Below are 13227 nucleotides of genomic sequence, written 5' to 3' on the forward strand. Positions count from 1 at the left end.
CCAAGAGACCTTACAAAGCCCAACATCCCAGCCTTCACCACTCATGCCTGGTTAGGACATTCATGGAACCTGGAACTAACTTCCTGTAAAATAACTTAAGCAGGAAGATAATTTTAAACAGACACATTCACATAGCAAGTCATCCCTTAACACTATTACCATGCAATATCTCCTTATTTATAGAATGGTGCATGTATCCTCTACTAACCAACACTTGGGTTGAGCGACTCAGTATCTATTCATCCTCCCTAAATGTCTCTGCTGGCTTGCCCTCAGGAATGGAGACAGCCATCATGGCATGTTTATGTGTTCACCATTATAAGACATTGTACAGATTTACACCCACATTTCTGCTGCACTTGTCTAAGACCCTCCAGCCAGGGTCTGTTTTCTTGTCCATACAGTTCTTCCTGTCTTCACTGCAGGGTATTAATACCATGAAACATTTGCACCCCCAGTGTGCATGTTATTACAGCCAATGCCATAGGAATAGAGACTCATCTTCCCCATGTAAGCATTTCTGACTGTACCAAGCAGTAGAAATTCTTACCACCAACTAGGTTCAAATGAAGACCCAGGATCTATAAGCAGAAGATGGAGAGAAGGGTCCCGATATCCCCAGCAGAGAGAACCTCAAAGAAAGTCCAAGTTTCAGATTGAGTTTCATGCCCTTTGATGATTCAAGGGGCAGCCAAGCAAGGAGCCACTGAGAGAAGCCACCCTCACAGAGACATGGATGGACTTTGTTCACTCCACTGATCAGAGAACTATCTGATTGTGCAAATGCAAAACAGATTAGCTGTTTAGACATGACCTTTCAAGAGTCAGTGTAAGTAGGAATGGTGGTACAAGTCTGTAATCCCAGCACTGGAGAAGCTATGGCAGGAGGATCCTAAATTTGAGGCCATCTTGGGAAGTGTAGTGACCTGTTTCAACTCTCCCACTGCTCCCACCTCCCCTAAAAAGAATGAACACACACACACACACACACACACACACACACACACACACACGCGCGCGCGCGCGCGCAGAGAGAGAGAGAGAGAGAGAGAGAGAGAGAGAGAGAGAGAGAGAGAGAGAGAGAGAGATTAACAAGGCATTTCACTGAGACACACCTCAGTAGGAGCCAAGCTGTACCATGGAGACATGTGGACAATGGGTATCTCACACAGTATATAGTATCTTTTGGAAGTAGACAAAAATCAAACAAAACAGAACATGCTTAATAACTACCACAGAGAAGCAAATACTGGTCTTTCCTCACAGAACAAGACCTCTGCCACATATGCCTACACCACTAGATTCCAAGTCCAAGAGAAAAGCATCAAAAAGACTAAAGGCTGCCGGGCATGGTGACCCAGTCTTTAAGCACTTTGTGAGTTAGAGGCCAGCCTGGTCTACAAAGAGAGAAACCCTATCTCAGGGGAGGGGGAAGGGGCAAGGTTTGAAAAGGATTAGGAGGTGTGGACTTTTGGAGGTTTCAAAAGCTTCTACTATTTCCCAGTCCGTCTGTCCATTCCATCCCCCACCCCACTCACTCACTAGCTGTGGTGGTGAACAGGAATGGACCCACAGGCTCACAGACTTGAATGTTTAGTCATCAGGGAGAGGTGCTACTAGAGAAGGATTAGGAGAAGCAACCTCATTGGAGGAAGTGTGTCACTGGAGTGGGCTTTGAAGTTTCAAAAACCCAAGCCAGGCCCAGTGTCACACTCTTCCTGACGCCTGAGGATCTGGATGGAGAACTCTCAGCTACTTCCTCAGCACCATGTCTTGTGTGTGCTGCCATGGGTGGACTAAACCTCCGTAATTGTAAGCAAGCTCCAACTAAATGCTCTCTTTTATTATAAGAGTGTGGTCATGGTGCCTGGGTCTGTCTTAACCTTATGACCAGGACAAGGCTGTGCATGAGCCCAGTCACATTCTGTTGGTGGTGCACTCAGAATTGCTGTGGGTCTCATCAGCCCTAACTTCAGAGATGCCTGTGGCACCCAGGATGTGTGATGTGCTGTCATCCCACACCTGCTCATCAGCTCCATGGGGATGGGGTGAATCCCATGGGGATTGGGCTTTCACTCTAGAGCAGAACAGGCAGGGGGACCCAGGCTGTCAGTGGATATGTGCTGCTGCCCACCACGTCTAGAGCAGAGCCCAGGGAACCCTCAAATGCCAGTGTAGACACTTGCCCCTAACACACAGTCTTTGTGACAGTTGGCATTTGACAAACCATCTGCTCTGTCCAGTAATGACCTGACAAGGCACTGTGAGGAAGGCCAGCACAGGGCACAGACACCCCCAAGGCCTCGGCCAACAGAAATCCATGAGCTTCACCAGGCAGCTACTTTCTAATTTTTAAAATTACATTTGTTTACATAGTTTTGTGTGTAGGGTTCATTTGTGCACAGCATGTCTGTGGAAGTCAAGGGAGTTGGCTTTTTTTTTTTTTTTTTTTGGTTTTTCGAGACAGAGTTTCTCTTTGTAGCTTTGCAGCCTATCCTGGCACTTGCTCTGGAGACCAGGCTGGCCTCGAACTCACAGAGATCTGCCTGCCTCTGCCTCCCGAGTGCTGGGATTAAAGGCGTGCGCAACCAACGCCTGGCTCTGGCTTTCTCCTTTTACTATATAGGCCTAAGGGATCAAACTGGGTTTGTCAGGCTTGAGGGTGGGTGTCCTGATTTGAACAGAACCCACACAGACTGAGACCTGGGCATCTAGGCATGGAGGAGATGATAGAGTATACTATTAAAATGCAGGTTCTGATCTGTACCCTATGCTTAGCTTTTGAAAACATACTTATCATTGTGGACCACGAATGAGACAGTTTCTTATTTAATTTCCTTGCACAGCTGCAGATTCCTTAGAGAATGAGGTAATTGTGATACCTACCTTTAAATACCCTCCACTAACTCTCTTCCAGGTCACGTGCCTCTAATCTGACTTACCATCCTGCTAGCAGAATAAATTCAGTTCATTTTAATTTGGATTTGGATTGAGTCTTTGGTCTTTCCCAGTGGATATAAACTCCATAACACAAGTAAGGAGATAAGTGGCTGCCTGAGAGCTTCCTCTGAGACACTTGGCCCCAAAGGCAGCCATGAGTGGTCTTGGCTATGAAGTGGGGAGGCTCTGAGGCCCTGTCACAGGCTCAGTGAGAAGTGAGGGGAGCTGAAGGAGGAGGGCAACAAGGCTGATCTGTGGAGTTCTGCTTGGGACCTACACTACGTAACTACAGGAGCCCCAGATGTGGAGAGGCAGGAAGACCCGTAGGACTAGAGGGAAAGAGGTGGAAGGCCGGGAGACAGATTGCTGATCTTCCCTTAGCTCCACCATGGCTTGCATCCTGTCAAACTGTTTGCTCACATACAGTTTTCTTATTCCAAAAGCAAACATGAATTTACCCAGGAGAAAGTAGCAGATGGTTTCACAACCAAATGTCAAAGTTAAACAACCAGATATTGAACAAAGTGCCAGCCCAAGGGACAAAAGTTGAACTCAGCTTGATTAGTTGTGTTGGTTTGAATAAGAATGGCCCCCAGGCTCATAAATTTGAATGCTAAATCATGAGGGAGTGGGACTACTTGAGAAGGATTAGGAGGTGTGGCCTTCTTGGAGAAAGTGTGTCACTGGAGGTGAGCTTTGACATTTCAAATCCCAAGCCAGGCACAGTGTCTCTCTCTTCCTGCTGCCTGTGGATCTGGATATAGAACTCTCAGCTACTTCTCCAGCACTGTGTCTGCCTGCATGCTACTATGCTCCCAGCCATGATGATAATGGACTAAACTTCTATAACTGTAGGCAAGCCCCAATTAAATGTTTTCTAAGAGATGCTTAGAAACTTAGGTCATGGTGTCTATTAACAGTAGTAGAGGCCACTGGTGACGAACGCCTTTAATCCCAACACTTGGAAGGCAGAGGCAGGAGGATCTCTGTGAGTTTGAGGCCAGCCTGGATTACAGAGGGAGTTCCAGGACAACCTCCAAAGATACACAGACAAACCCTGTCTAAAGCTACACAGAGAAACCCTGTCTAAAGCTACACAGAGAAACCCTGTTTAAAGCTACACAGAGAAACTCTGTCTCGAAAAACCAAAAAAAAAAAAAAAAAAAAAAATTGGGCTGGAGAGATGGCTTAGAGGTTAAGAGTACTGGTTGCTCTTCCAAAGGTCCTGAGTTCAATTCCCAGCAACTACATGGTGGCTCACAACAATCTACAATGAGATCTGGTGCCCTCTTCTGGCCTGCAGGGATACATGGAGGCAGAACACTGTATACATAATAATAAATAAATACAAAACAAAAGAAAAACAAAAGAAAACAAACAAACAATAATTACCTCCTTTGGGCTGGAGAGATGGCTCAGAGATAGAGAGCACTGGCTGCTCTTCCAGAGGTCTTGAGTTCAATTCCCAGCAACCACATGGTGGCTCACAACCATCTGTAATGAGATCTGGTGCCCTCTTCTAGCCTGCAGGGATACATGCAGAATACTGCATACATAATTAATTAATTAATTAAAAAACAGTAGTAGAACACTGGCTGATACATTAAATCAACAGTTATTTCCCCATGTGAACAGTTGTAACATACACTATATTGGTAAACTAACATGTGAACAGTTGTAACATACACTATATTGGTAAACTAACATGTGAACAGTTGTAACATACACTATATTGGTAAACTAACATGTGAACAGTTGTAACATACACTATATTGGTAAACTAACATGGGAACAGTTGTAACATACACTATATTGGTAAACTAACATGTGAACAGTTGTAACATACACTATATTGGTAAACTAACATGGGAACAGTTGTAACATACACTATTGGTAAACTAACATGTGTTGTTTCAGTTCAATGATAAGCTGGTTCTGGCAGCAGAGGTGTTCCCCACACTTCAGACCCAAGCAGGTTGATCTCAACCTGTCCTCCAAGGCCCTTTGATGGGAATTTTCTACGCTCTCCTCTCAACAGACAGAGAAGAAAACAGTAAAACAGACTAAGAGTAAAAACACTGTGTCCCCATAAAAGAGCTAAAAGGTAAACCACTTCTAACAGATGTTATTAAAAGTGTCTGGGTGGGAAAGACGGCACAGCCATATCTGATGAGAGCAGCAGAAGTCACGAGGCCGGCACAGTTGCTCGGCTAAGACCCAGCCAAGCTGAGTCACATGATGGCCACTGTGCCACCTTTGGTTTTCACCTCCACCTGTTGCATACTTTTAATATTCGTACAATTTGGGGATATTGGATTGGTGGTAAATTTCCTATGAATCATTATGCCTTCTCCCAGGAATGCTATTTCTAAGCTTTCCCAGGACAGTCCTGAACATACTATTCCCTGACTTCAGGGAGATATCCTTATCTATTTAAAGGTCTTCCTTAAGCCTTGGAGGTTGTGACACACATGAAGAAGCCAGAGGTCTCTTTATGAGACTATCAGGCATTCTTGAAACATCTGTCCCCGTACTTAGTCTGGAACAAAATAATCAAAGCAAAGTAAACTTGAAAAGGTCAACAAGATTTGGTGGGCTAGAGGAGTTAGCCACAGTTCAGACTGCAAGTCTATTCCCACTATACACTCAGGCAATTATGTGGCATATATAGCAACATAGTTAGATTAGCTGAAGTTACCTGTGTCCTACACAGTGATTTATACTGATGGGCAAAGAAGGATGTAGAAAGATGATAAAATTATTCTATAAAGATACAAAATATAGCTGGGCGGTGGTGGCGCACGCCTTTAATCCCAGCACTTGGGAGGCAGAGGCAGGCAGATCTCTGTAAGTTCAAGACCAGTCTGGTCTACAAGAGCTAGTTCCTGGACAACCTTCAAAGTCACAGAGAAACCCTGTCCCAAAAAACTCGCCCGCCCCCCCCAAAAGATACAAAATATAAACATTGTTATTATGCCAAAATTTGAATAGCAACTGCAGTAGCTTTGGCCTGAGGATTTTTCCTAGACACTCTGATGATTAAAAGTTAATAATACAATGCTTGGGACATGGCAGTATGCCCTGATGGCTTGAAGATTTTTTTGATCTAATGTCCTTGCAGCCACAAAAGCTATTAGCCTGAGAACAGGCTGTCATATGCCTCTAGATTCTTAAAATTTGAATTATGGGGTTGATGAGTAAAAATGGTTATGAAAGGTAATTGTTTATCAAAACTTGAGGGAAAATGATTGGAAATGGTAACTCTGTTCTGTTATAGTTTATTAATGATGACTAAAAGATGAGCAAAAGGAAGTGAAACACATGTCCCAAAACAAAAATGATATGATTTATGTTTTGAAACATGAATCTATCCCTGCTTACCGAATTCTGTATAAATAAAGAAGCACTCTGGCTGCTAGTCAGTCAGGCTGCAAGATTCTCCCGAACACCATGGCCTGGCTCATTCCTTCCTTCTCCTATGCTTTACACCCCCTGCTGGGACCTGCATCTCTGTAGGGAGTTTGCCTCCTCTCTGTCCATCTCTCCTAAAATGAAATGAAGCAGTGTCCTGTGTCTGATTCCTCCCATCGCAGCTCTTGCATCCACCTATCTTCAGACCCTGCCCTCATCCAGAGCTGGACTCCAGCAGAAAGAGAAGCCAGAAGTTCAGCCAGAGGAAGCTCATCCATAGAGAGAAACCTTAACTGGGAATTGACTGCCCCATCTTCCCCAGCCAGTTTCTACTGGATAGTGTTGAGTATCCAATTTGATAATGTTACTTATATCTGTTGCTACTTTCTTTTCTTTTGTTTTTTCCAGACAGGGTTTCTCTGTGGCTTTGGAGCCTGTCTTGGAACTCACTCTATAGACCTGGCTGGCCTCAAACTCACAGATCTGCCCGCCTCTGCCTCCCATGCTCTGGGAATTAAAGGCGTGCACCACCACTGCCTAGCTCCATGACAGTCTTGAACAGAGAGCCACCCGTCTCTGCCTTTCAGATGCTGGGACTAAAGGCACTACAGAGAGCATGCCTAAAATGCTTTAAATTAAACAACAACAAAACAACTTTAAATGATGGGTTAAACAAAGACCAAACAAAAATAACAACAAAACAAATAAAGAACAAAACAACAAAACCCAAGAAAAGTTATAGGAGCCACGTTATGTTGATACACGTCTGTAATCTCAGGTCTCAAGGAGGCTGAGGCTACAAGGCCAGACCTGATCTCAAAAGATCAACAGGAGGGATTGCTGCCAAGCATAATAACCTGAGTTCAATCTCAGGAATCCACATGGCAGAGAAAATCAACTCCTGTAAGTTGTCCTATGACCGTCATACAAGCCATGATGGCATGCATACACACATAATAATTAAATTTTTTTCAAGACAGGGTTAAGTAAATAATATTTAAATAAAGTTTAAAATTGAAAAAAGAGCTAGAGGGAGCATGGTGTCATAAACATGCAATAATAGGAGGCTGAAGCATATCAACAAAATCAAGGCCAGAGGCTAAAGAGACAGCTTCATGGCAGAAGAGTAATTGTTCTCTCAGAGGACCTGGGTTGAGCCCTCACATGGTGGCTCACAATCATCCCTAACTTCAGTTCCAGGGATCCTTCTTTGAACTCCATGGGCACCAGGCACACATGTACTCCACACACATATGTATACAGGCAAAACGCTCACACACATAAAGTCGGGATGAAGAAATGGCTAAGATGTTAAGAATGCTTGCTGCTTTTCAACAGGACTTGTCAGTAGATTTCAGTCCCCAGCACCCACACTGAACAGCTATGATCACCTCTAACTCCAGCTGCAGGGCATCAGTCTCTAGCCTCAGAGGGCACCTGTGCTCCCATGGACATGTACACAAACACTGTTGTAGTCAGCAAATTGAGGAAGGAGATGGCTTAAGAGTCATCTAAGCCTTTTGACATCAGACACGGACCACACCTCCTAATACTTACCAAACAATTCCACTAACTGGGGACCAAACATCAGACATCAGACTGTGTTCCACTTTCCTCCCTTTTGGAATATATATTCTGTGCCATTGTATGTTGGAAGCATGTAATTTGATTTTCACCTTACAGGGAATTACAGTTAAGAGACTGCTTTGAAGTAGATTTTGTGAGTTTGAGGCCAGCCTGGTCTACAGAGCAAGTTCCAGGACAGATAGGGCTGTTACAAAGCAAAACCTAGTCTCAAAAAAAAAAAAAAAAAGACAACAGAGAGGCAGGGGAGGGAGAAAGGGGATTAAGGGAATTGCTTTGACTCTCAAAAGAGATTCCTTTTTTTTGTCCATTTTTTTTTTTTTTTTGGCTTTTGAGACAGGGTTTCTTTGTGTATCTCTGGCTGTCCTAGAACTAGCTCTGTAGACCAGGCTGGCCTCACTCACAGAGATCCATTTACATCTGCCTTCAGAGCTGGGACTAAAGGCATGTGCCACCACCACCCGGCTTTCCTTTGGTTTTTTTGACACAAGGTTTTTATGTGTAATAGCTCTGGCTGTCCTGGAATTCACAGAGCTCCTTCTACCTCTGCCTCCAAAGTGCTGAGATTAAAGGCATACACCACCACTGCCCAGCCAATATTTTGGACTTTTAAAAACTCTTAAGACTATGGGGCGCCTTTAATCCCAGCACTTGGGAGGCAGAGGCAGGTGGATCTCTGTGAGTTCAAGGCCAGCCTGGTTTATAGAGCCAGTTCCAGGACAACCTCCAAAGCAATACAGAGAAACCTTGTCTCAAAAAAAAAAAAAGAAAAAGAAAAAAAAAAGGACTATGGGGATTTTTGAAATTGGTTCGAATACATCTTGCATTATGACATGGCTACAAACCTTTTGAGCCAGGGAGTGGATTGTGGTGGTTTGAATGAGAATTGCTTCCACAAGCTCATATACTTGAATGTTTGGTCCCCAGTTAGTGGAATTGTTTGGTAAGTATTAGGAGGTGTGGCCTTATGGGAGGAAGTGTGTCTCTGAGGGTGGGTTTCAAAAGCCCACACCACTGCAGCTAGTGTTATGCATCCACTCTCTTTGCCTCGTGGTGGTTATCTCAACATGTAAGCTCTTAGTGACTGCTCCAGCACCATGCCTGCCTGCCACCACCCTCCCCAGGATGGTCATGAACTCACTCTCCAAAATTGTAAGCAATACAATAAAATGCTTTTTATTTTTACAGGTTGCCTTGGCAGTAGAAAGTAACTAAGACATGTACCTACACATAACTTAAAATTAATAAAAATAGCCTGGCGGTGGTGGCACACACCTTTAATCCCAGCACTCAGGAGACAAGAGGCAGGTGGATCTCTGTGAGTTCGAAACCAGCCTGGTCTACAGAGCAAGTTCCAGGACAGGTTCCAAAGCAATACATAGAAACTCTGTCTCAAAAAAAACAAACAAAAAATAATAATAGTAATCACAAGATCATATGAAGAGAAGAAACTTCTGTGCAGTTACCCATGTGGCAGTTGAAGACTGAAAGGGCTCTGAACAACACTAAGCACAAAGATCAGCCATTTGTCTTGCAAAGTCAAGGTCAGGAATCCCAGATTGAGCAGTAAATAAATACTATGCATAATGGAAGCCAGAATCGTAGAGAAGACAGTTATCAGATGCAGGCAGGCAGCACTCCAGTTACTGCACAGCTCACTGCTCCCATTTAGTGCTCAATAAACTATTTCCCCTTGACCCTAAGAAAAGCACAAACGACAGTTGCCCATCCAGAGGGAATAGGGATAGAACAAGCAGCATGGTGTCACTAGGATAAAGTAGGCTGTGGGCTCCCTGATCATTATAAAAATGGTAGAATTAGAAGAATATTTGGAGCTGGAGAGATGGCTCAGTGGTTAAGAACACTGGCTGATCTTGTAGAGGGCCCTGGTTTGGTTCCCAGCACTCACACTGTGGCTTATAACCATCTGTAACTCCAGTTTCAGGGGATCCAATGCCCTTTTCTTGTCTCAGAGGGCAACAGGCATGCACAAGGTTCAGAGACAAACACAGGAAGCAAACATTCATACATATAAAATAAAATTTAAAAAATTAAACATTATTTTTTGGCTATTATAATACTACATGGACAAGCTCCTGGAGAAGCAGAAAAGACATTTGGGGGCCCGAGTCTGGTTTTACAGATGAACCAAGGGCTACACAGCTTTAGTCCTGGCAGTCAGTTATGTTTGCCCAGTCCACAGTCCACATCAATTACAGAGATAAGAAAGTCTTGGGTCTACAAGAATTCAAGGTCAGCAGAGATCTGGCAACAAGCTACTTGCATTTAAGAACTGGCCTGGGAGCCAGCTGGCACTGCTTAACTTATCTTGTGGTATGCAGAACAAGACCCATCCTATCCTACCACTGGCTGTAAAGGTCTGAATCATCATGCCCCTCTCAGATTATATAAAGTACATTCAAGAGAACAGATAAAAAAACCTAAGCTATAACTTCCCTTCCACTGGCTTATCAAGACTCTCTTGCTGGCCAGGCAGTAATGGCACACACCTTTCATCCCAGTACTCAGAAGGCAGAGGCAGGTGGATCTATGAGTTTCAGAATAACCAGGGCTACACAGAGAAACCCCGTCTTGAAAAAATCAAAACAAACCAACAGGGCTGGAGAGAGGGCTCAGAGGTTAAGAGCACTGACTGCTCTTCCAGGGTTCACTTTCCAGCAACCACATGGTGGCTCACAACCATCTACAATTCAATCCGGTGCCCTCTTCTGGCATGTAGGCAGAACACTGTATACGTGATAATTACATAAATCTAAAAAAAAAAAAAAAAAAAAAAAAAAAAAACCTAACAAAAAGACTCCCTTGCTGGTAAGACCTGGCTTGTGAGCTTCTATTCCAGGTTGTCAAACATATGGATACAGAGCTGAAAGGAAAACTAGCCACACGGTGCTCAAGACCAGCAGCAAAGACATGAAGTCAAAGCTACAAGAACCAACAGTCCCTTGCCTGAGCTTAGCAGGCAATTTTTTTTCTTTTTCTTTTTTTTTTTTTTTTGAGACAGGATCTTGAGTGGTAGCCCAGGATGGCCTTGAATGTGTCACTTCCCATACCAGCCTCCAGAATGCTGGAATCACAGGTATACACCACCATGCCTGGCTCAAGATGTCATTTTCACTTTATTCAATGTTTTTTTTCCAAATTCTAGTTCCATGGATCCCAGGTTAAGAAATGTCTGTTCTTGGTCTAAAGTGATGGCTCAGGGGGTAAAGAGACTTTCTGCCAATCCACCTCCACATATATGCATGGTATGTGTGTACTCACACACAAAATTAAAAAGTCTGTCCTGAGACGAGTATGTAGCTCACCGGTAGAAGCCTAGCCTAGCATGCCTAAAGCCCAGCACAAGCCAGAGGGACAAAGAAGGGGAGAATAGGTGTAGAAGGAATGGAATGTCTGTTCTGAAACAGAGAGCTGAGGATATTCTCAAATACCTGGCCAGGACATCTGGATTGGTCAGTGGTGATTTAGAGAAAACACATCAGATTTCTATCATGATCAGATGAAAGGCACAAATAGTTGAGGGCATCCACATTACCAGCCACAAAAGCTCCATGTGGCAGACAGGTCCTTTATGCTGTTCTCTGTCTTTCCTTCTTCTAATTTATCTACACTGGAAAAGAATCACTTTAAAAAGCCTTCCTGTCTCGCCGGGTGTTGGTGGTGCACGCCTTTAATCCCAGCACTCGGGAGTCAGAGGTCTCCTGAGCGAGTGGCAGGATAGGCTCCAAGGCTACACAGAGAAACCCTATCTCGAAAAACCAAAAAAAAAAAAAAAAAAAAAAAAAAAAAAAAAAAAAAAAAAAAAAAGCCTTCCTGTCTCCTCACTTAACGGGCCTTTTTTTTTCTATTTAAAATTTTTTCATTCTCTTTTCAAACGTGCTTTGTAGCCAGCGATAGTGATAGTACAGTCCCGTAATTCTAGGAGTCTGAGGCGGGGTGTGGGTGGGAGGTTGTCACAAGTTCAAGTCCAGCCTGGGCTACCCCTAAGACCTCGTCTCAAAGGAAAACAACAACAGCAGCAACAAAATATTTTCAAGTTTATTTTTAGTAAATTACGTTTATCCCAATGGGGGGGGGCGGGAGTCAACAACAACAACAAAATCCATTGAACAAGGAATCCACATCTAAACCGCGTTTTCCTTTTGCTTTATTCTTTCTGCGCGTTTCAAGGATTCCAGCTGCAGCCAAACTGTCGTTTTATGCCGGGAAAAAGTGCCAGTTGAGAAAAAAACAAACAAAAAACGCCATCTCGCTAAAATAAAGTTGCAGCTGGGGCCCTGGCTGCGTCGCCCATCCCACGGCACACAATACCACGCTTCCGGAGCCAGTCAGGAGACGCCGGGAGATGACAGGGTGCCCGCACTGGCCACGGGGGCGGCGCCTGCTTCCCGAAGCCTAGCGCGGCCACATGCCCGCCCGCGGTCCCGCCGGTGCCCACCGGTCTCCACCCTACCTGTGCGTCCAGCCCTGCGAAGTCCGCCACCCGGGCGCCCGGTGCCAACGGTCCCTAATGTGACCAGGGCTGACTGCAGGGCGGGGTGACCCCAGTCCCTGGTGGGGCTCAGTTCTGAGGGACAGCCCTGGAGTGAGTCTATCCCGTGCCTTCCGCCCACTCCCACGGACGGCGCCGCCGACTCCGGGGCCGAGCAGCTTCACACTGAGGCGAGCCGGCCCGGAGCCGAGGGCGAGGGCCACACACCCCCTGGCGGCCCGCCCGCAGGGCACAAAAAGGTTTAGAGGTGGGACGCACAGAGGGGGGCGGGAGGGAACCGGACGTGACACCACAAGGAAGCTGCGGCGGACGATTAGCCACGGCGGAAGCCGGTGCCTCAGTAATTCCGGCGCGCCAGTGCGGACGAGCCGCTAAGCAGCGCCCCCTGCAGGCACACATTGGCACCTTCCGGGCCGTCCCACCGCGGCCCGCCAGAGCCGGCGTCGGGCCGTCGGCACCTTCCGTTCTGTTCGGCTGCCGACCGCGGGGCGGAGGCGCGTTACTGTTGCACTGCCGCACCCCCTTGTGGCCTCCCGTTGGCAACGAACGTTCCACCACTCCAGGGCCGGTGATGCGGAACGAAGACAAAAGCGCTTACTAACGCACACACGGAACAACCCCCCAGCACCGTACCGTCGGAATCTTGGATAATGCCGAGTCACGAGGTTCCGCCTTCAGGCCACAGGATGCTGGATTTGGCGTTTGAGCGCTGGGATTGGCAACTGGCTGCCGGAAGCCTTCCCGGAGTCTGTATCACGGAAAGGTTCTTCCTCAGCTGG

The 13227-nt window shown here is 45.7% G+C and overlaps 1 protein-coding gene across 4 annotated transcripts in view; it reads right to left on the reverse strand.

The window, feature by feature from the left end:
* Positions 1–12743, reverse strand: part of LOC100773575 (solute carrier family 35 member E2A) — a 31677-nt gene extending 18934 nt beyond the window's left edge. For 2 of the 4 annotated variants that reach the window (XM_027398556.2, XM_027398557.2), the window contains exon 1: positions 12410–12741. The gene's annotated coding sequence lies outside the window, so the exon portion shown is untranslated. Of the gene's footprint in view, positions 1–4332; positions 4394–12409 lie in introns of those variants that run through there. The other 2 variants (XM_035439341.1, XM_027398558.2) reach the window with 2 other exon arrangements.
* Between the last annotated feature and the right edge of the window lie 484 nt (positions 12744–13227).

The sequence above is a fragment of the Cricetulus griseus genome, chromosome 2 (assembly GCF_003668045.3).
Source record: "Cricetulus griseus strain 17A/GY chromosome 2, alternate assembly CriGri-PICRH-1.0, whole genome shotgun sequence".
Taxonomy (NCBI): Eukaryota; Metazoa; Chordata; class Mammalia; order Rodentia; family Cricetidae; genus Cricetulus; species Cricetulus griseus.